Here is a 22,542-nt window from a genome sequence, read left to right on the forward strand (position 1 = left end):
AGCAAAATAGATAAGGACTCTTTTTTTCCCCGTCTTCCTTCTTACTGTTTCCCTCCTCTTTTAGTGTTAACTTAAGCTCAGGGCAATTAAATTCCCAAAGCTACCTCAATGCAACATTAAGGTTTACAATTTAATGGCCAGATTATTGGAGAATGAAAAGCATAGGTCTCCCACACATGCTAACCCAAGCCTTTAGAATGTTCAGCTTAGAATATCTGAAATGAGCCTGGCATTTCACTGCCTGCTTCATCATAACAGAAGGGCTGAATGGGAGAGTTAATGTTGCTAGAAGATGAGATTCTGCTTTCCCACAGTGTATGTGTATATGTGTTTACATTTGTATCCTTAATATTGCATGAGGTTTGGTTCTTACAGTTAAAAAAATGGTAGGCAAGAAACACAGAACTGACTTGTGTTTTAGCAGACTTTTGCCAACCAAATGACTTTTTTACATAGACCACTTGAGGCTCTGGTTCTTGTGACTAATCCTAGAAAACCAGAACCTGCCAGGATGTAGCATTTTGTAACGTCCAACAGATAGATGTTCGTTTTGAAGCTGCTCTCAGCAGCGGTACTGACCTTAGTCCCAGGTCAAATAAGCTTGGGTGGTGTCAGTAGAAATTGCTAAAAGACTCCATTTGATACCCAATATTTCCATCAAAGCCTTCCATGGCACCTGAAATAATCATTAGTCTTTCTTTTTTGGGAACACTTATTGAAGACTCCCATTAAATTCAAAGATGTTATTTGGGAGCAGGGCTAATGCCATATGGAAAAGACCGAGGCTCTCTAATTGTGGCTTCCTCAGCTCTTCTACTCATCAAAACTCAGTATCATCACCCAAATGTCTTGTTATTTTTTTGGAGGATTTTTGTTCTTTCTAAAAATTATTCCAAATGTTTACAAATTCAAACAAAGCACGCATTTCCAAAAGAAAAAGAAGATATTATACAAATGAAAACATAAGTGTCCTATATGTTTAACTTACTTTTCTTCATATCCATATAATAGACCCTATCCACTAGTGTCCCAACCCTTCCCCTCCCTTCCCAGATCACGAAGGATATCATCATTGAGGTCAACGTGTTCATATAAATTGCATCTTTCATGTTTTATATTTCTGTTTGCTTTCTGGAGGTAACATTCTCTGTTTATTCTTCTAGTATTAGTTCTGTGGCTGTGTATAATGTTCTCCTGGTTCTACTCATTTCACTGTTCATTATTTCATATAGTTCTTTCTAGGTTTTTCTAAATGTTTGTTCATTGTTTCTTATAGCATAGAAGTATTCTGTCACAATCATATAACACAATTGATGGGTATTCCCTCAGTTTTCAATTCTTTGCCACCACAAAGAAATCTGCTATGAATATTTTGGAAGACATGAGTTCTTTTCCTCTTTCCCTAATATCCTCGAGAAACAGACCCAATAATGATCTTGCTGGGTCTAAAGATATATACCATTATATAACTTTCTGGATATAATTCCAAATTGTTCTTCAAAATGAAAACTTCTTTAAAAGTAGTCTAAACCTGATACCTCTGTTTTCCGATTCTCCTCAGATACTTGCTATCTTATTTCTCAGAGGGCTCCTGGGACCCTCTTAATAAACAAATCCAAGGTCAGTTTTCAATCATCTTCCTTGACCTTTGATACTGTTCACCATTCCATCATTCTGAATCCTGATTCTTCCCTTACCTTCAGAGACACCATATTCTCCTGGTTATCCTACTACTTCTCCATCGCCCTCTCTGTCTTCTTCACCAGATCCTAGACCTTTTTCTAATTCCTTACAAGACATTTTCTCCAAGATTCTGTCCTTGTTCATATTCCTATTCTATACTTGACAATCTCATCAACCTCCATGCTACCAATATATAGATAATTCCCAAAACTGTATCTCTAGCCTCAAACCTTTCTCCTGAGCTTCAAATCCAGTACCTAGAGGATATTTTCTCTTGATTGTTCCATCACCATTTCAGATTTAACACTGATGGCAGCATGGTCAAAACAGAAAGAGTGGTGGCTGTGGATTTGGATAACCTGGGCTCAAATCCTGTTTTCAAAGTATACCATCCATAAGTTATTTATTCTCTCTGGTCTTTAGTTTCCTTATCTGTTAAAAGAGGGTGGTTAGGGTAGGGTTGGACAGGATACCTTATAGCTTTAGAGGTAAGATCTTATGTCTAAAACTGTGTTTATTATTTCTTCTCTAAATTAGATTCTCTTTTTGTTTTCATTATTTTTGTCTTTGACAGCACTATTCAGGTTCCAAAACTCAACACCTTCATGATATCTATTCTCTCTCTCTCTCTCTCTCTCTCTCTCTCTCTCTCTCTCTCTCTCTCTCTCTCTCTCTCTCTCTCTCTCTCTCTCTCTCGTTTTACTCAGTAGTTACTGAGGTTATTCAATTCAACCTCTGAAATCTTGCTCATCTCTCTTTCTTTCTCTCTATTCGGACTACAAATACTCTTTCTACTTTCATTTCTCTCTTCTTTCCTCCTTGCTTTTCTTCAAGCTATTCACTAAACCTAGAGCATCATCTTTTTTTCTCTTCACCTTTTGATTACCTTTCTTTTAAAAGCCAACTTGATGATGCCTTCTTCATTAAATCTTCCTTCATTCCTGCCTCCTAGTTGGTAGTGACTTTCCTCTATGAAAAGGTGAGGCTTTAATTTAGCCTTGAAGCTCTATTTGAGATCAAGTTTTGGTTGGAAGACAAATTCAAGTTAGGTCAATGAGCATCATTTAAGGATTTATTTTGTGTCAGGCACTGCGCTAAACCTTAGGAACATAAATACATACAGAAAAAAAGAACAAAATAAGGAATTTCTGGTATTTGAGGAATTAGATTTATTCTGTTTAACCACAGAGATCAAGCATAGAAGTAAATGGGTGATTGTTACAAGAGGATGATTTTAGTTCAATATAAGGAAGACCATGCTAGCATTGTCCAATTTTTTGGGCTGTCTAATGACCACTTTTCAGTGATGTGATATGGTTTGGACTAGATGAACTTTCCAAAGTCCCATCCAACCTTGAAAATTTATAAATTTTTAGGTTTCATGAAGACAGCATGGGTATCTTATTTTTCTTTGTGTCTCTTACAGTGCTATGTGCTCCATATGTAGAAAACACTTAATTAATGTTGACTTAAAGAATGATTTAATGATTCTGTGGGAAGGGAGAGATGGCATATTACCAATGGTAGTGAAGAACGAAGAAGCTGGTATACTTATTTGTTAAAATGTAGTTCTTTCATTGGGGTGGGAAAAGTTAGTGGATGATGATAAAGATATAACCAAAAAAGAAATAAAAGACCATCAACCGACATTAAAAATTCATCAGAAACAAACCAAAAGGAAGCTCAGAAGGGAACAACAAACAAGGCAATTTTGTTACCTCCTTGTTAAATTTAATGTTCACTATATACTTTAATAAGGTGATGAACTTAAAATGCAGAAAGAGACATACATTTTTGGACATGACCAATGTGGGAATTTGTTTTGCAGTGCTATGCATGTATATATCAAGGGCTTTATTTTTTAAGGGTTTTTTTTTCATTTGTTCAATTGGGAAGCTAGAAAATAATAAAATAAAATTTAAAAAAATCTATCCAAGTAGGAAAAAACAAAACCTTCCTGCACTATGAAGGTTCACACTTTAACATACAATCTTTTTTTGTTCTTTGTCTGTTGAAAATATCAGTGATTGATTAATTAATGATTTTTTAAAAATAGTGTAATCCTTAAAAAAAAAAAAGGACTGGAAAGTGAGTTGAGCTAGGAGACTAATTTTCTGCCTCTTTTACACAATTTTGAATAGGCTTGAGCTGACAAGGAGAGACCCATTAGCAATCCAGCAGAAATTAATTCATCAGACAAGTTTTGGCAGAGAATTAGGGCTTGGGGGACTCAGATATGGGGTAGAAGAGGTGAGTTACTTGCAGAGGGATGGGAATATCTGGAGGGAGGGCCCTATCCTTATTTAATGAGGCAGTATCAAAGCACATTATTGGATGGGGATAAAAATGGGGCCATGGCACCAAAATAAAGAAGCAAAATCCTCATATTGGGAAGGGAGAGCAGTTCTAAAGGGCAAATTCCACCTACTTCAAAATATTGCTGAAGCCTGGACCTGCTGACTGTTAAAGAAGCCTGAGTACCTGTGGAATTTCCCCTCACTTTGAGGATTTCTTTCCCTTTCTCCTTGTGCCCTCCATCTACAATGCATCAGGGTCTGTCCTCTTCACCTTGCTGAAGCAGGGCAGTCTGGTTAGGGATCCAATCATCTGGATCCTGTCTGCCCCAGTGACCTCACTTGGTTTTTCAAGGGTTGGCCAAGCATGTCTGTCCTGCTGGGCAAGTTCTGAAAAGCACATTCCTCCCATTGTTAGGAGGCAGTGGGGCCAGGCCACAGGCTGGTTAGAGTTAGGGGCCATTATCCCCTCAGTGACCTAGAATGGGCTGTTGACAGCATGCAGGTATCTGCTCTAGGCTGTTTTCTGAATTACAAAAATAAAAAAGTCGCTCAAATAATATGGTGTCCTTCATATATAAAGGGGGCATTCCTGAGCCACCAGCAAAAGAACCTTCAGTTTAATATTAATACTGGAGTGGTGGGGGGAGATGTAAGAATAGATTTGAGGCCATTAGAATGAGAACTTTGGTTCCCCCATTAAAATATTCATTCCTTGAAGGCAGAGACAGTTTTTTTCCCCTTTGTATTTCCAATGCTTGGCACTACCTAGCACAGAGTGACTGCTTTTATAAATGCCCTTTGAGTGCCTGGGCATCATATTTCCCTTCTAGACTGTGAACCCCTTGAAGATAAGGAACCATGTTTTATATAAAATTTGTATTTTCCTGAGCAGGTACCATGCTCTCTTCTTTAGGGAAAGGACTTTGTAACTAAATTTCCTAAACTGAAAATGGAATTGAACTCAGGTAAAAATATGCATGGAATGTTTCAGAGGTCAGAGAGCCTGCCTAAACAAGGGGTGTGTGCTGTAGAAATCCTATCCTTTCTTTCAGGTTCAGTTTAAATCAGGGAATCTTTCTAAATGCTCCCACAGAGACTTGATACCAAGGATTCAATTATCACCTCCATGCCGAAGATTCTCAGATTTACTTAACCTTTCTGCTGACCTGCACTTTGCAAGACCTACATATTGGACATCTTGAAATGTGAGGCGACACCTTAAGCTCAACATGTCCTAAACTGAACTGATCATCTTTCCCTCCAAACTCTCCTTTCTTCCTAGCTTCCCTTTTACTTTCAAGCATCCCACTATTCTTTCAGTCACCAAGACTCCCAACAGAGGTGTCACCCTTGACTCTTCATTCTGTCTCATCATCTCCTTCTATATCCAATCTATGGCCAAGAACTATGGGTTTTCCTTTGTAAAAAGTCTTTTAACTTCTCTCCTCTCTACTTTGACATGGCCACCACTATAGAAGTATGTCCTTATCACCTCACATACAAACTATTAAAATAGCCTGATGGTTGGTCTCCTCTCAAGTGCCCCCATTCTGGTGCATCTTCCACTCAGCTGTCAAACTCATAAAAAGCAGACCTGACCATTTCAACTCCCCCAAACTCTAGTAAACTCCAGTGCTTGTCTATCATCTCTAGGATCAAATATAAAATCTTCTTGATGTTCAAAGACATTTGTAATCTTCCTCCCTCCCCTAATCTTTGTGGTCTTCTTATATCTTATATCTACCCTCCAACTAATTTATGCTTTGGTGACATTGGGCTCTTCATGCAAGATCCTCTATCTTTGAACTCTGGACTTGTTACTGGTATTTCCCATTTCTAGAATACCCTCCTTCTTCATCTCTGCCTCTAGGCTTCCTCAAATCCAGCTAAAATCCCACTTTCTCCAGGAAGTCTTTCCTGATACACCTTAGTGTTCAATTTATCCTGTACATAAATTGTTTGTTCATAGCTGTTTACATGTTGTCTACCATTAGAATAATGGACTGTCATTTGTCTTTCTTTGTATTCATGTCACTTGGCATAGTGTTTGGCACTTAAATGTTTATTGATTGACTGGTCTTTCTCTAATCTTAGAAAAGTGGAAAGAGGAACATTTCTGGAGTCAGAACATCTGAGTTCTAATCCTGCCTTTTATTTACTGTCTTCATGGCCTTGGAAAGATCACTGAATTTCTGGACCTCAGTTTCTACATCTGTAAACTGATGGGATTGGACTAGATAGCCTCTACAGTTCTATTCCTATGATTTCAAAACACTGTGTTTATGCCTCTCATGTCATTTATCATTTTTTGCATTGTATTTTGCTCAATACTCAACCTGAATCCCAGAGAAATGATTTCTTGATCTCTCTCTCTCTCTCTCTCTCTCTCTCTCTCTCTCTCTCTCTCTCTCTCTCTCTCTCTCTCTCTCTCTCTCCTTTTTCTGGTGCAGAAAGAATGTCTATCTTAATATCAAATATTCTACTTTATAGAATTTTATTTTCATAGGACTTTCTGATGCATGATCTCATTAGATGAAGGATAAAGACAAATTATATAAGGGAGGTTGGATCCGTATTGACCAGTATTTTTTCATTACTGCTTCTAACTAGTGGGATGACTTTGGGCAAATTGATGGCATAAGCCCTCAGAGCCTCAGTTTACAAATTCATAAAATGAGGAAGATCATCTCTACAGTTCTTCCTAAGCATAAAATTTCATGATCTATTTCAATTGTCACTTTTTAGATGGAAAAAATGGGAAACCAGAGAAGTTTAAGTAGATTATTCCTAGTCACTTGACTAATTATAAGCAGAGTCATTCCTAGAAATCCAGTCTCCTAGACTACTTTTCTATCCACTATACTGTCTCCTAAAATGACTTCTTACTTTGTGTAAGTGCAGGACATATTATGGAAATTATTTGACATAGAGGGGCAGAGTATGTAGGCATTGACCATAAGAAGGAGGGCAAATGAGGGGAAGTCTACTTTAATTCCTTGAATTGCAGGACATTGAAAAATCTTCTTGTATCATATGTCCAATGGTGATTTGAAAACTGATCCATTGCCATTCTGTTTAGGCAGCATGCTTTTCCTAGTATGAGAGAACTAGATAATTATGGATTTATAGCTAGAAGAGGACTTAGAGATCATCTAGACCAAACTCTTTGATTTACTGATGAGGAAATGAAAGTTAAGAAGGAAATAAATAAGCATTTATTAAGCAACTACTATATGCCAGGTACTATGTACAGTACTTGCAAAATTTTATCTCATTTGATCCTCATAGAAAACCCAAGGGGCATGTGCTATTATTTTTATTATTCCTTCTTTACAGTTGAGGTAAGACTGAAGTGAAGTGACTTGTTCAAGGCCACACAGCTAGTATTTAATGTTGGATTTGAATTCAGATCTTTCTGACTATAGGCCCAGTGCCACCTAAGGTCTCAGTTAAAAAGTGGCAGAACTGGGATTTAAGCTTAGTTCTCTTTAATTTCAAGTTCAGCATCATTTCTGCTCTACTATGCAAGATGTCATCTTTGACTTGGTGTACCTAGCTACAGTGAGAGTGGGAATTGGGTCTTGGGTTCCTGCCCATCTACATGCATGTTTGAGGTTCTCTAGAGCTTTGATCTCCCTTGGGAGAATGGGATTAGGGAATGTCCTTAGCTGTATCTGTCGGGGCTGCAGGACTGATTGGTCAGCACACAGATTGCAGTAGTAAAATCAATAGAAGAAATGTTAGTCCTGGAATTAGGTATCTTCAGGCTCAGCCACACATTGTATTCCTGATTGATACCATTGAGGCCACCTCCCTCGCTAAGGGAAAAAAAAAAAAGAAATGTGAGCCTATAGCTTCTGACAGAAACTCCCAATAATAAGATAATAAAATCTTAGGCAAGACCTTAAAAGAGTCTCTTTTCTTGTATAACAATGGAAAGACCCTGGGGAAGTATGGACAAGATCTTTGGTGTTTTAAAGCATAATTTCTTATAACATAGAATAAAGTACAACACATTCTCCTGCATGAGCTATGGTGGTGGGATAGACAAATGGTACCACTGGCCAAAAATAGAGCACTGAATGAGGGACATGTTGGCTTAAAGATGATCTCATCTTGGGTCAACATTTTGACTTGGAAGCCCAAGAGGCTGATACTATCCTCAGCTACACAGTGTCAAAAAAAGGGGGAAGTGATAGTCTTGCTCCATTCTGTCCTAGTCACTTCCCCTGTTTCAATTTTGGGCAACACATTTTAGGAAAGAAAAGCTATGGTATGTATGGAAGAAGATGCCCAAGATGGCAAAAGGACCAAAGAACATGCCTTATAAGGACTGGATAAAGGAACTGAAGAAGAATAACTTGAAGAAGAGAACTCCCAATTGGGGGCAGTAGGGAATATGATAACTGTATACATCTTTTTTTAATGGTGGCCACATGGACTAAAGATTAGTCTTGTTTTGGTTGTTCCCAATGGGCAGATTAGGAGCAGTGGATGAGTGGGAGTTGTATTGTATTGAGTCAGATTTCACCTTGATATAAAGAAAAACATTCTTGGCCATTAGAGTTAGTCAGAGGAAGTATAGGCTGCCACTGGAGGAATTGGGCCCATCACTGGAAGTCATTAAGTAGAGAATGGATAACCAGTTGTGGAAAATGTTACTGTGCTGAGGGATTCTTGATCAGGTACTGGTTGGAGTCAATGGCCTCATTGGTGCCTTCCAGCTTTTAGATTCTGTTCTTCCAGAATAAATATGAGTGACCATCTCTCAGGATGAAAACATGAAGGCTATTTTCACCTTACAAGACATATGTCACCACAATATAAAACCCTGATTAACCATGAGGAGAAATAGCCCTAAAACTTTACTTATGCTGAAGCTGTTTCATTTCAGCAACCTGCAGACTGAGTTTAGCATTTATGCATGTGGTACCTAATATCCCACTAGCCAATTGTCATTGTTAGAAAATTTCATGAAAGAAATCTCTCTTTTTTTAATAAGGTAGAAGATTTCTGCACTGAGAAGGCCACTTTCTCCTTTTTGCTCTTTCACAGGCTTGGGTCACACATGCCAAAGGAATGGAGGTTTGGGAGTCTTGTGGTTCACAGGACAGTCCTGGGTTTTCAAAAAGGTCTAGTTGGCTAGAGGAGAAGTTGACCCAGCCTGGTCTTTAAATCCCATGGCTTCCAACCTCACGCAGTTACTAAGCAGACAAGATTTACAGTTGTCTTAGCAACATTCAAATAAATTACACAACCTCATCTCTCAGCCTTCTTCCTCTCAGAGTACAGCTGTTCTAATCTCTGCTGCATTCCAATGAAGAGCCCTTCACAATGGCAGGAATTCACTTGAGGTTATGGCCTAGAGGAAGGCAGTTACATGTGAAAATGTGATCTCATTCCCAGTCCTACTGTCTCTGCTTTCCACACTTCTAACCAAATCAAACTATGGCAGTATGACCTGAGTGATGGGGTACCGGCCATGAAGGCAACATTCCCAAACTATAGACTTGGTTGTGGGGTAACTGATGTTATCAGAGAGCCCAGGATACTGGGTGATGTGTTTAATGTCTGACTCCATCCAACATGGTGGAGCTAATGGTAGAGTTTTGTGGATCCAATAGGGTTTCTTACAAGACATCTCATTCTTCACCTGGTTAAACAATTTTGTGACTTCTCTGACTGACTTTCCCATCATGCCCAGAAAGCTCATTATAAGGTGAACCTCAATATCCTGTAAGATCTCATCAGCTTTGGTAATCCATCTCATTACTACCTTCTCCTGTCTGATTGGAAAATGGGGCCATGAATTCCAAATCTCCTTTTAAGGAGAGAGTTCAACTTGGATATCTCCTCATTTCTCAACTGGATGAACTCCTTTGGGACCTCTCTGACTGATTTCTCCATGATGCCCCAAGGCCATACTTTCTCTTTCTCCTCCTCTTTTCCTATTTCCTCAGTTTCCTTTCATGCACTGTTTTCTCCCATTAGATTGGAAGCTCCTTTTGGGAATAGATTTTCTATTTGTATCCCCAGTTTAGCACAGTGCCTTGAACTTACCAGGCTCTTAATAAATGTTTATTGATTGACTGACTGCTTGACTCTCAATGCAGAGGGAATGAATGGGCCAGGATTATTGGAGTGGATGATCAAGGTCAAAATGAGGAAGAGTATTGCTTAAGATTTGTTTTACCAGGGTGTTCATCCAGAGAATCAGTACTTCTATTTTGTAACATAGCCTCACAAGTTACTAGGGTTCGGAAGCTGGAAGCCAATGATAGTATTTTAAGTAGACAAATGTGTACAGGCAAGCCCACTTGTTTTACTCCTATCCGAAGGCAATTAACTTCTTACTGGAACTTGGGAGGGCAGTATGGAGTAGTGGAAAAAGTACTAAATTTGGGGTCAGAGGACTTGACTTAATATCCCCATTCTGCTAATTACTACCTGTGTGACTTCGGGGAGGGAAGGAAGGAAAGAAGGAAAGAGGAAGAAAAAGGAAAATGGAAGGAAAGAATGAAGGACGAAAACAAGTATTATTAAGCATTTTAAACAAACATAATTAATAATAATAATTACAGTTATTACTCTGTGCTGGGCACTTAAGCTCTCTAAACTTTTTCCATGTATAAAATGAGGAAGTCAGAATAGATGATCTCTAAAATCCCTTCCAATACTAAATCAATAATTCTTTGACTAAAAGAAACAACAAACATCCAATAAATAAGGCAGGCAATGTAGAGCTGGGGATGGAGAACCATCCTCTGAGTAGGAAGGTCTGACTTCAGATCCTGCCCTGAGATCATCTGTTCAGGCTTTAGTCACACTGAGGCACAGCTTGTCCAGGGCAGTGTTAGGTGAATGGAGGAAGATCAGGAGAATGGCTAGGCACAAAAGATTTTGTCACAGGGCAGGCAGGCAATAGGAAGGCAGGAATGTTAACTGATCACTGATGAAGGGTGAGACAGGCAAGGTCTAAAGTTTTGAGACCTGAAGTATTGACAGCAGCAAGCTTGAAGAACCCAAACTGTTTGATCTCTCTATGTGGGGAGTGGGGGAGGCTGGGGCTTGCAGGTGTCGGCTTGAAACAAGCCTCCCAATGGCCCATGTTGGTTCTGACTAAGGCAGGGGCAGGGAAAGTGTGAGGCTTCTCAAAAGGCTTTCTATAGCCTTCTTGGTTCCTTTTGCAGATGGGAATCAAAACTTATCAAATAAGAGGTAAATAGGTAAATGATCCAATCTAGGACATACAATCTTTAGAGGAGTTAAGAACTCAAGCCATTAAGATTTTGGTGTTTTCCTTGAAGCTCCATTTCTTCTTGGACCTGCCACAAATACTGTATAATCATAAGCTAAGAGGCATCGAGGTATCTATCTGGAGGAGAGCTAGGAAAAATTCTTTGCCACTGGATGCCCTGTTAGTGCTCTTTCTTCTTTAAGGTCTCTTCTTATTCTAAAATGCTAGGATCCTCTGAGTCTGAGGATGTGAAAGTCACCCCAGATTCCCCATAGGCCAAATGAATGATTTTTAGAGAGTGCTTCAAAGTTTGCAAATTACTTTATACAATCTTAGCAAAGCTTTCAGTTTTAGTAGCTTAAAGACTACACTGAGACTTTGGGGACACCATTATATGCTATTTCATTTAAGCCTCCCAATAAGTGAAGCAGGCACTATAAATATTATAAGTCCCATTTTATGGACAATTGAGGTCCACAAAAGTTAATTGATTTGCCTGTGGTCATGCAATAAGTGCCAGAGGCAGGGCTTGAACTCAGGTCTTTCTTATTTTAAGCCTAAAGCTTTTTCTGTTTCTTTTTATTTTCCCTTTCATATTCTGGGAGGGGACTTAGAGGTAGAGAGGAATAAAATAACCATTCCATTTCTTCCCCTCCTACCCATCTTTTCCCTACCGAGGCCATCAACATTAATTGAATTATCTTGCTAGAGAAATATGTGTGAGATGATTTGCAAATGTTAGAGCATTATATAAATGCCAGCTATATTATTATTATTATTATGGGAAAATCTGTGGCTTCTCCAAGATTGAGGTCAGTTTTTAGGAAGAGATTCAGAAGGTCAGTCTACTGAGAATCACATGGCTATTAACTGGAAACGAAATCTGGCTTGATAGTTTTCTCATGTCTTCCAAAAGGATGTGATTTCCTCTTTCCCCCCTTCTCTTGGAATCAGAACTTTTAAGTTCCAGAAATCTTATTCCTAGAAAATATTGGTCAGCGCCATCGGACCTTTCCCTCCTCATATCATGGCTCACTGACACATGTAGAATGACTCAATATCTCCTTTTTCTCAGATGGCTCTTGAGAAAACGGCAAAGTGTCTGCTGTCTCCTCCTGATTCTGATTTGGAAAATGAGAAATTCTCTCCACTGATTGTTTTGGGTAATCTCATTCCCATAATTCATTGAAAAAATGCTTTCCTTATAATAACTATCCAAGGCAAGGAATAAAAACATTCTTATACTCATTTGTAGGAAAATGCAGCTCCAGGCTTGGAAAGATGGCTGGTTTCCTGAGGTCATTGTCTAGCTAGAACTACAGTTGGAAATCAACTAGTCTACAAGCATCCAGAACCATTTGGTCCTTTATTGCTTTTATTTATTACTCCCCCCACCCCTAGAATCTATCACAACCCCAGGCAACATCCAACAGCCCTGAGGATTATATTTGAGTTTCTAGCCAGGAATTGCAGAAGGCTGGAGAGTGAATAAAGTGTAGGTGTATATAAAGAAACTCACCTTTCACTCTGTAGGTTTCATGTTGAAATGGTTGGGTCATGAATGAAACTGGACATTTTAATCCAAGCCACCAGCTCTTTCTGACCACTTCTGCCCCTCAGAAATCCAGCAGGCAGAAAGGACTCTAGTAAGAAGGCAAGGAGATGGCCAGGGAAGAAGAACCTGAAAGGAAGATTAATGGTTGGGTCAGGAATCTGGGAAGCTGTGTTCTCTTCCCTGTCTTGTCTGCTTCTCTGATAATTTTGCAAAGTCTATCAATTTCTAGCATGACATAGTGGAAAGGACTTGGAGGAAGCAGACTATCTCTTTGAACCATATTTTTTTTGATTTAAAAATTTTTATTTTTATTTTATTCCAGTAACAAATTTACCCATGACATTTACTAGCTGTTTGACCTTTGATTTCCAACACTAATCAGCTGTATGGCCTTGGGTGAGTCATTTAAACTCCGGTTGCCTCAATTTCCTCAATTGTAAAATGGGGATGCTAATAATAATAATATAAAAGTATCTATCTCCCAAGGTTCTATGAGGATTAAATGGGATCCTAGTTGTAAAGTGCTTAGCACAGAGCCTGGCACATAGCAGGCATTATATAAATAAATGCAATTGTTATTGTGATTACATTATATAAACCTCTCTGAGCCTTAGTTTTTTTCTGTAAAATAGGAATAATAATTCTTTCATTCTCTCTTTTTTTTGTTTTGTTGTAAGAAAAGTGTCTTATAAAACCTAAAGTTCTCTATAAATGCAAATTGCTATTGCTATCAATCTGTGTTTGTAAGCTTGGTGGGGAGTGAGGGGGAGCATAGACCATGCCTTTGTGATGATGATGATGATGATGATGATGATAATAACAATAGCTAGAATTTTCGTAGCTTGCTAAGATTTATGCAGAGTGCTCTCTCTATATATTATATCATTTAGTATTCATACAGCCAAGGGAGGCAGGTGCTATTATTGTCCTCATTTTTTCAGATGAAGAATCTGAGGCAGCCAGGGATGCAGTCACATAGCTATGGAGCATCTGAGGCAGGACTGGAACTCAGGTCTTCTGACTCTGAGTCTAGCACTCTTTCCATGGAGCCACCTATATGATTCATCTTTCATAGTGCTGGCCTTGATAGCAAGAGTAGCAACTCATTTAGGTAAGGATAAATATATATATATATATATATATATATTTAAAACCCTTATCTACCATCTTGGAATCAATATTGTATATTAGTCCCAAGGCAGAAGAGCATTAAGAGCTAGGCAAAGGGGGCTAAGTGACTTGTCCAGGGTCACACAACTACGAAGTATCTGAGACTAGATTCGAACCCAGGCACCTCCGGTCTCTAGATTTGGTTCTCAATCCACAGAGCTGCCCAGCTACCCCCAAGTAAGTGATTTCTATACTAATAATGAAGTATGGGTTGGTGGATAGAGAGGTAGACTTGCAGTTTCCTCATTTGTAAAATGAAGATGACTTCTCAGGTTCCATTCCAGCTTTAAATCTATTCTTCATGCTATGAGCTACTTCTATGATCATTAATACAAGCTTCTCTAAAAGTCTTATAGCAATTTAATAATAATATAATATATAAAATATCATAATATATGATTATATATCATAATATAATAAGTAACCTATACAAGTATACAGAATTATATATTTACTTATGTAACATATAATAAATGACAATTTAAAAGTGGGTATAATAAATAAAAATGTAAATATAAAAAGTATAAATATGTAAAAAATAGCAATTTTAAGCGATTAAGGTATAAGACTAATACTTGTACTAGGAATGAAAGACCATCACTCAGTCAACAACAAGTGTTTTTTAACACCTACTATACGGTCCAGGTCTGGGCAGCTAGGTGGTACAATGGATAGAGTGCCAGACTTGGAGTCAAGAAGGCTCATCTTTGTGAGTTCAAATCTATCCTCAGCCACTTACTAGGTAAATGATCTGGGAGAAATCACTTAACCCTGTTTGCCTCAATTTCCTCATCTGTAAAATAAGTTGGAGAAGGAAATGGCAAACTGCTCCAAGATCTTTGCCAAGAAAACCCTAAAAGGGGTCCCAAAGGGTTGGGCATAACTGAACAAAAACAACATGGGCTAAGTCCTATGTTAACTTCCTTGCTTGTATTCCCCAGTACCTAAACAAGTAGAATGTAGAATCTCTTTAATAAACTAATTATGTTGTTAATATTAATATTAAAATATATTAATAGTGATTATATGATATATAATATATATTATTTATTAATCCCTTCTCTTGATCTAAGTCCTACAGTCACCCCCATTTTATAGAGGAGAAAACTAAGGCTCAGAGATCTTAAGTGACTACACCACAATCCCATATCTGATAAATCCAGGTCTCTTGGCTCTAGCCAGCAAGATGGTGCCTTCCTAGGTACATTGGGTTTGCAAATGGAATTAGGTCTGAGCTGGATAGATGGGGAGCTCCTAGGGCTCAGGGATGTCTACTGAAGTAACCCTGGTTGGTTATAAGGACAAGTCTGGTGACCCACAAACCCCAAGTGTCCTTTCGGTTTTGTATTGGTCAGGCTATTATTCTGCCTCTCCTTTTGCTTCTGACTAACTCTGCAAAGCAGCCTGCTCCATTGTGAGGGCATCCATTTAACTGAGACTCTCCAGAGTGACTCCAGGGTCCTCTGAGAATTGCCCCTGGAGAAAGGAATCTCTTGTTTGTGCATGGTTCATTTTGGAGTTCAGCTACTCTTTCTGTACTGAGCATTCCCACACTGATGTTGCATTTTAATGGGTCAAATGCTATATTTGTGTTGTTGTTCGGTCATTTTAGTGGCGTCCAATTCTTTATGACTCCACATGAGGTTTTCTTGCAGAGATACTGGAGTGGTTTTCCGTTTTCTTCTGCAGCTCATTTTCCCAGCATCACCCAGCTAGTAAGTGTGTCTGAGGCTGGATTTGAACTCATGAAAATGAGTCTTCCTGACTTCAGACCCAACCTTCTATTGACTGCTCCATCCTAGCTGCCAGGGGATGAAACAATAAGCTTATAAATGAAAGAAGAGTGAAATGGGGGGTGTAATCCTGGGGACTGTCCTTCAGAGAATGTTGCTGGTAGGTTTCCTCCTCTGCCTAGAAGGAAGGGGGAAAAACTCCCATTTTTCACACTCTTTATCACCCTCCCTGTGCCGTGGATGAACATGATGATTCTATGATTCACCTGGTGCCCTTTGGGTTCATCAGGAGAGTTATGCATCAATATTGCATGGATCCTCCTGACAGTTTCCCTGGTCTGGAACACACATTGAGACCTCTCGAGGGGTATCTCTAAAGCCAGGAGTTTTCATGGCAGAAATGATGAAGCAGAAAAAAGTCTTCATTCAATTAAGTCTCCTAGTGCTTCCCTTGTTTTGGGCTCCTTGGGAGTCCTGTTTGCAGAAAGCAGTTTAAGGGTCAGGGTTAAGGAAAGAGACTTGGTGATTGTATAACATGCATCTCAGCAGGGTTTTTCCCCCGAGTGTCACTCATGATTTAGAAAACTGCCTCGGAGAGCCTTAGCGTTGTAAGGGTCCAGAGAGGTCATCCAATTCAACCCCCTCATTTTAGTTTATTTTATTTTTTGGAATGAGAAACTGAATCCTAGAGGAGAAGGATTTATCCAGGATCTGAATTGATTTCTGAATTTCAGCTTAGTTCTCTTTCCACTAGGCTGACCTCTTCAACATAGTAGAATTTTATAGGGGCAGCTGGGTAGCTCAGTGGATTAAGAGTCAGACCCAGAGATGGGAGGTCCTGGGTTCAAATTTGACCTCAGACACTTCCCAGCTGTGTGACCCTAGGCAAGTCACTTAACCCCAATTACCTAGCCCTTACCACTCTTCTACCTTAGAACCAATACACAGTATTGATTCTAAGAGGGAAGGTAAGGGTTTTTTTAAAAAAAAAAAAGAATTTTATAGTGAGCATATTTTCATTTGTTCCACATAAAAGGATATATGGACCAAAGGCCCTTTGCTAGCCTAAAAAGCCTTATTAACCCCCCCCCCCTCCTCCTTGACTTCTTGCCTCTTTTTTTGGATAGATTCACAGATTTGCCTCACTGATATGTGCAGAGATCTTAAGTGACTGGATACTGGACACCATTGATAACCTCCTGGGGCTACTTCTGGTAAATTACCAGAAAGGGGTACCAAGTGAATGCTGGGAAGTCCAGGCTGACCCAGAAGACTCAGAAGGCCAGGTCTCAAAAACACCGATGAAAAGCAACTGCTTGACTACAGGGGTTGAGGGAATATGACTGAGGAGACTCTAAATGAACACTCTAATGCAAATACCAACAACATGGAAATGGGTTTGAATCAAGAACACATGTGATACCCAGTGGAATCATGCGTCAGCTATGGGAGAGGTGGTGGGAGGGAGGGGAGGGAGGAAAAGAAAATTATCTTTGTTTCCAATGAATAATGTTTGGAAATGACCAAATAAAAAGTAAAAAAAAAAAGAGAGATAAAAAAAAAGAAGGCCAGGTCTCTCTGAGTTTGGGCTAGGGTAATGGTCACTTGGGCTATAAGGGCTGGGAGTAGTGGAGAAACACTCTAAAATCCTCACTGAGGGGATTTCAAAGAAGTAACCAAATGCCCAAAGCCTGTGTAAATGTCTTTTGGTTCTAGTTTTATTGAAAAGGTCAAGGAAGAGAGAATGGAAAAGAAATACTCATCAGATATGAAAGGAATGGTCTCCTCTGCCTAATTCAATCCAATAAATGTATTAAAATATTTATTAAATTAAAATAAATTTAATTTAAATAAAATTAAAATATTTATTAAAATGCCTACTATATATAAGACATGGTGCTAGGTACCTGGAGACAAGGACAAAATAATATCTGTTTTCAAGGCACTTACTTCTACTAGAATAAAAGGAGTATAAGAAAGCACTCCTAGTCTCAACAATTTAAAATTATTTCAAACCATTAAAAATCTATACTAATATATTTAAGATGCTGCCTCTTCTTACATCTCTGATTCCCTTAATATTGGGGGCAATACCATTTTTCATCTTAGTCAGTGCTCCAACATATTGTCCTTGACCCAGGAGATTTTTAATAAATATTTTAAAATTTTATTTAATTTAATAATTTTACTGGTCTCAGGTTGCAAAATTTTAGTTCACAAATTAGCAGCTTCCACCAAAGGATTAACCCTTTAGGTTCTAGGTATTGCTTGAACTAGATCTGTCTTCTTGATTCAATAAAGGTAGGATTCTCTGCCTGGAGCACTATAACTAATGCCAGAGTTGTATTGAGTAAGGGATAGATGTCTTGGTGTGTTTTATTACTTTACTAAAGTATTTATTGATTTCTGACATCGAAGCATGTGCCTCATAATTTCTAGGCCTTCACGAGGTTCCCCTTCAGCTGAGACCCACTTTTAGTGTCTTGGGTAATGGCTTTATAAATTTAGATAAAAGATTCTCAACTTTTGTGTGTGTGATGGACCCTTTTGGCAGTCTGGTAAACCTTAAAAGACCCCTTCTCAGGCCTATAAATTGCTTTTTTAGGTATAAAATGAAATATATAGAATTTCAAATGAAACCAAATATACTGAAATACAATGATCACATATATCTATTTAAATGAAACCAGGTTCACAAATCCTAGTAATTCTGACATTTATTTAGCACCTACTCTATGGCAGGCAGTGTATTAAGTGTCTTACAAATATTATCTCATTTGGTTGTCACAACAACCCTGAAAGATTGGTACTATTATTACCCCCATTCTACAGATGAGGAAACTGAGCTAAACAGAGGTTAAATGATTTGCCCAAGGTCACGTAGATAGTAACTGTCTGAGATTTGATTTGAACTCAGGACTTCATGACTGCATGCTGAGCCCTCTGTTCACTGTGCCACCAAAGTTACTAATTAATTTATGGGAAGACATTGAGAGCTGGGGGGGAAGGGAAGTTAGGTAGCTCAATGTGGGACCTGTGTGGGACCTGAAGTCAAGAGAATTCATCTTCCTGAGTTAAAATCTGACCCCAGATATTAGTGGTGTGACCCTGTGCAAGTCATTTAACTGTATTTCAGTTTCTTTATCTGTAAAATGAGCTGGAAAAGGAAATGTCAAACCACCCAAGTATGTTTGCCAAAAAAAATCCCAAATGGGGTCACACAGAATTGGACACAACTGAAATAACTGAACAACAATTAGGAAGTAGGGGATGGTGGGTGAGCAAGCCCAGGAATGTCCTCCTGCCATAGGTACTACTTAAACTGAGTCTAGATGACCGGGAATTCTAAGATGCAGAGAGGTGGGAAGGCAATGGGCTTGTGCAAAGGCATGGAGATGATAGACTGCCATGTAGGAGGAAGGACAAGGAAGTCTGTTTAGGAGAACATGGTGGAACCCATGGAACAAGGCTGGAAAGACAGAAAGGGCAGAAGGTTGTAAAAATGTCAAGCAGAGGAGTTTTATGCAATTCTAGAGGGAATAGGGAGTCACTGGAACTTACCTAGTGGTGGGATGGCAGAGAATTACCCTGAAGGCAAATCACTTTGCAGCTATTTGGAGGATTGTTTGAATGGGGAAAGGTGAGCTAGAGCTGGAGGTTACTGAGGTAATGCAGGTGGTTGTGTGAGTGAAGAGAAAGGGAGAGAACTATTGTGAGGGCAAGGTGACAAGATATCATGACTGATTGGATATGGGCACAGACAATTCAAGAATCTTCTCAGTTACCCCCAAATATTTATAGAATCTTATCATATAACTGTAAAGTTGAATAAAGATTAGTTTATAGACATTTGCCAGGTGAGCTAAACTCTAAATCTGCCAAAGGTACTCACTTGCCAAAGATGAGCTATTCATTCTTTTATTATCTTGAATATGAGGGGATAGGGCAAAAATTCTCCTTATTTTAGTTCCAGAAGCTAAATGTATCAATTTATTTTTCAAAATGTGGATGGGTAAGAGTATTTTTGAACTTTTTAATTTTGGAGATAAATTTTGGACCCAAAACTTCTAGGGAGAAATCAGCAATTAGGTTTAACAAGAGTCTCCTTCACTGAACAGATTTTTATTGCTCTTTCCTAGTAAGAGTATGGATAATAATATAATAATATCATTGTTATTAAGTAATAAGTAAAAGTAAGGTATATACACATTGAATTAACTCATATTGCTGTTGTTCAGTTATGTCCACCTATTTGTGACCTCATTTGGAGTTTTCTTGGCAGAAATACTGGAGTCATTTGCCATTTCTTCACCAGATCATCTTACAGATGAGGAAACTAAGGCAAACAGGGTTAAATGACTTGGCTAGAGTCATATAGCTAGTAAGTGTCTGAGGTCAGATTTGAACTCAGTAAGATGAGTCTCCCTTACTTACTCTGTCCTCTGTGCCATCTAGCTGCCACTTAAGTTATATTAAATATAGACTAAAATAGGTTGTTGTCAGAAGGCAGGTGGCATCCTAGATAAATTCATGATATGTGTATGTGTGTGACCCAGAGACTATTAATGAAAAGATATAGTTAAAATGTTTATTAAATTATTAATTAAAGCCACCTTGTTTTCTAATCCTTCAAAAATGGTTTGGCTTAAAAACAGTTAACCTTTTCCAGTGTTCAGATAATTGTGCTAAGTTTAACCAGGTGAATGAGAAGCAGCAACTTTGGAGAGGGAGATAATGCTTCTAAGAGTCTAAGGTGACCTCTCTTCTCCTCCCTTGACCTCTTCCATTCAATAAAATAATAGCCACAGTACCAGGATTCAATTTTCTGCCAATTTGCACTGCAAAATTAGGGCAAGTGTCTGTCTCTGTTTCAGTTTCTCTATTTGTAAAACAGGAGTGCTATTTGCACTAACTACTGTATTCATCATGGTCATTACAGACTCAGTGACTCAATGATGCTCTGTGCTTTGTGCTAGGCAGATAGATCCTGGCTCCATCCATTACAATCCCACCCCCACCAGTGAAGGGTTGCGGGGAAGAGGCTGAAGGAAAACAAAAGATGTCCCCAAAAGCTCAGAGAAGTTTGGAAACAGTCTGGGTCCCAGGGTATCCCTAGGTGGTGTAGGCAAAAGAAAAGAAAACTCCTTCTTGTTCCCTTCTATCTTTTGGCCACATTCCTGCTTCAGAAAGTCTATTAATTCCAGCGCAAAGTTTGTTTCATCCACAGTGACCCGGGACATCCAAGCCAATGGCATTTTATGGAGGACCTCAGTGCTTGAATTCCAAAGCAAATAGAATCTCCATCTGTTTCCTTGAGAGCCTAGGATGGTGGGAGTGGGGGTAGGGCAGGGGGAACGCAGCTACTGGCGATTGGAGTAAGCAATTCTGTGTCCCCATCTCCCAAGTATCCCACGTGCGCCTTCCGCACACCTTAGAATGTCAGCGCTAGAAGGGATCATGGAGATCCTCTAATTTGCCTTTCACTTTTACAGGTGAGGAAACGGAGGTTTAGAAGAGTCGAGTCACTTGCGCCAGGAGGTCGAGCTGTCTCAGATGCTGATATAGGGAAGGACAGACTCAGAACCCACCTAAAGGGAGAATAACGTGTGTTTGTGTGTTGGCGGGGGTTGGGGGGGGGGGAAGGAGAGGCGCGGAAAATTAAAAGTCATTATACCCCACTTTAATTGAGTACTCACTTTCATTCCTCAAAGGTACGAAATAGATCAGAGAGTCTTTTCTCATCTTATTAACTTTACACAGCTTAGAAAGTTCACAAAAAAACAAACAAGGTAACACCACTAGCCCTTCAAAACTCACCTCCAAGTCCACGAGTCGGCTTTCTTAGGTTCCCTCCACGATCTCAATAGAACTCAAGCCCAGCTGCGTCACCACAGCTTAATGTTTTGAAAGGAAGTTCATAGTTTCTTTTCTTCTTTCTTTCCCCCTCCCTCAGTTTGCCCCCACCCAAGTTGATATGTTTTAAGCATCTAAAGGAAATGGTGAGAAACTGTTTTTTCTGGTCTTAGGCTGTCAGATAAGTAACACAAAGTCCTTCCTCCCTCTGCCTCCTCCCCTCCCCTCCCTTCTCCCCCCGCCCCTTCCCCCAAACTCCTCCCTCTTCTCTTTTTCTTGTGTACCTGGACAGTTCATTTCGGAGTCTGGGCTGCCTTGTCTGCACTCTGTAAGAAAAGCTCCCTCTGTTTTCCCTCCCCTCAAGCTGGCTCACGCCCTGCATTTTTGAGGTTTCACTCTAACAGTCACTGATGTCAGAGACACGACTTCCTGAATTGGTGAATTGGACTCTCTCTCTCTCTCTCTCTCTCTCTCTCTCTCTCTCTCTCTCTCTCTCTCTCTCTCTCTCTCTCTCTCTCTCTCTCTCTCTCTCTCTCTCTCTCTCTCTCTCTCTCTCTCTCTCTCTCTCTCTCTCTCTCTCTCTCTCTCTCCCTCCCTCCCTCCCTCCCTCCCTCCTTTCTCTCTGTCTCCTTCGTCTCTGTCTCATTCTATCTCTTGCCCTCCTCTCTCTTTCAGTCTGTCTTCTTTCTCTCTTTTTCTGGTGTTGATCCATCCTTAACTTTTTGTGCTAAGGGAAACAAGAGCTACTAGCGGCGCCTCCCCTTCCCTCTCCCCCTTCCCCCCCCCCCCCCCCAGTTTCTCTAGATCCGTTACTATTCCTCGGTTGCTTTGGCAGTTGTGTACATACACACACACACTTACACACACGCACGCATACCCAGAGCCACCCCTCACCCCTCTTTTGGTAGGTACACTGCCTCGTACATAATAACTTCTCTTCAACACCCAGCTTCGTCTCTCATTCCTATAGGAGAGTGCCAACAGTTTCTTTCATGCCCCTGGTTCCCGAGAACA

The 22,542-nt window shown here is 39.5% G+C and overlaps 1 protein-coding gene across 2 annotated transcripts in view; it reads right to left on the bottom strand.

Moving 5' to 3' along the window:
* KIAA0040 (KIAA0040 ortholog) overlaps positions 1–21,978 on the bottom strand; it is a 41,243-nt gene extending 19,265 nt beyond the window's left edge. The window contains exons 1-2 of one of the 2 annotated variants that reach the window (XM_016429951.2): positions 21,493–21,978; positions 12,737–12,898 (exon numbers count right to left, since the gene is read on the bottom strand). The gene's annotated coding sequence lies outside the window, so the exon portion shown is untranslated. Of the gene's footprint in view, positions 1–12,736; positions 12,899–15,941; positions 16,234–21,492 lie in introns of those variants that run through there. The other variant, XM_016429952.2, reaches the window with a different exon arrangement.
* Positions 21,979–22,542: the final 564 nt, after the last annotated feature.

Source organism: Monodelphis domestica, chromosome 2, assembly GCF_027887165.1.
Source record: "Monodelphis domestica isolate mMonDom1 chromosome 2, mMonDom1.pri, whole genome shotgun sequence".
Lineage (NCBI taxonomy): Eukaryota > Metazoa > Chordata > Mammalia > Didelphimorphia > Didelphidae > Monodelphis > Monodelphis domestica.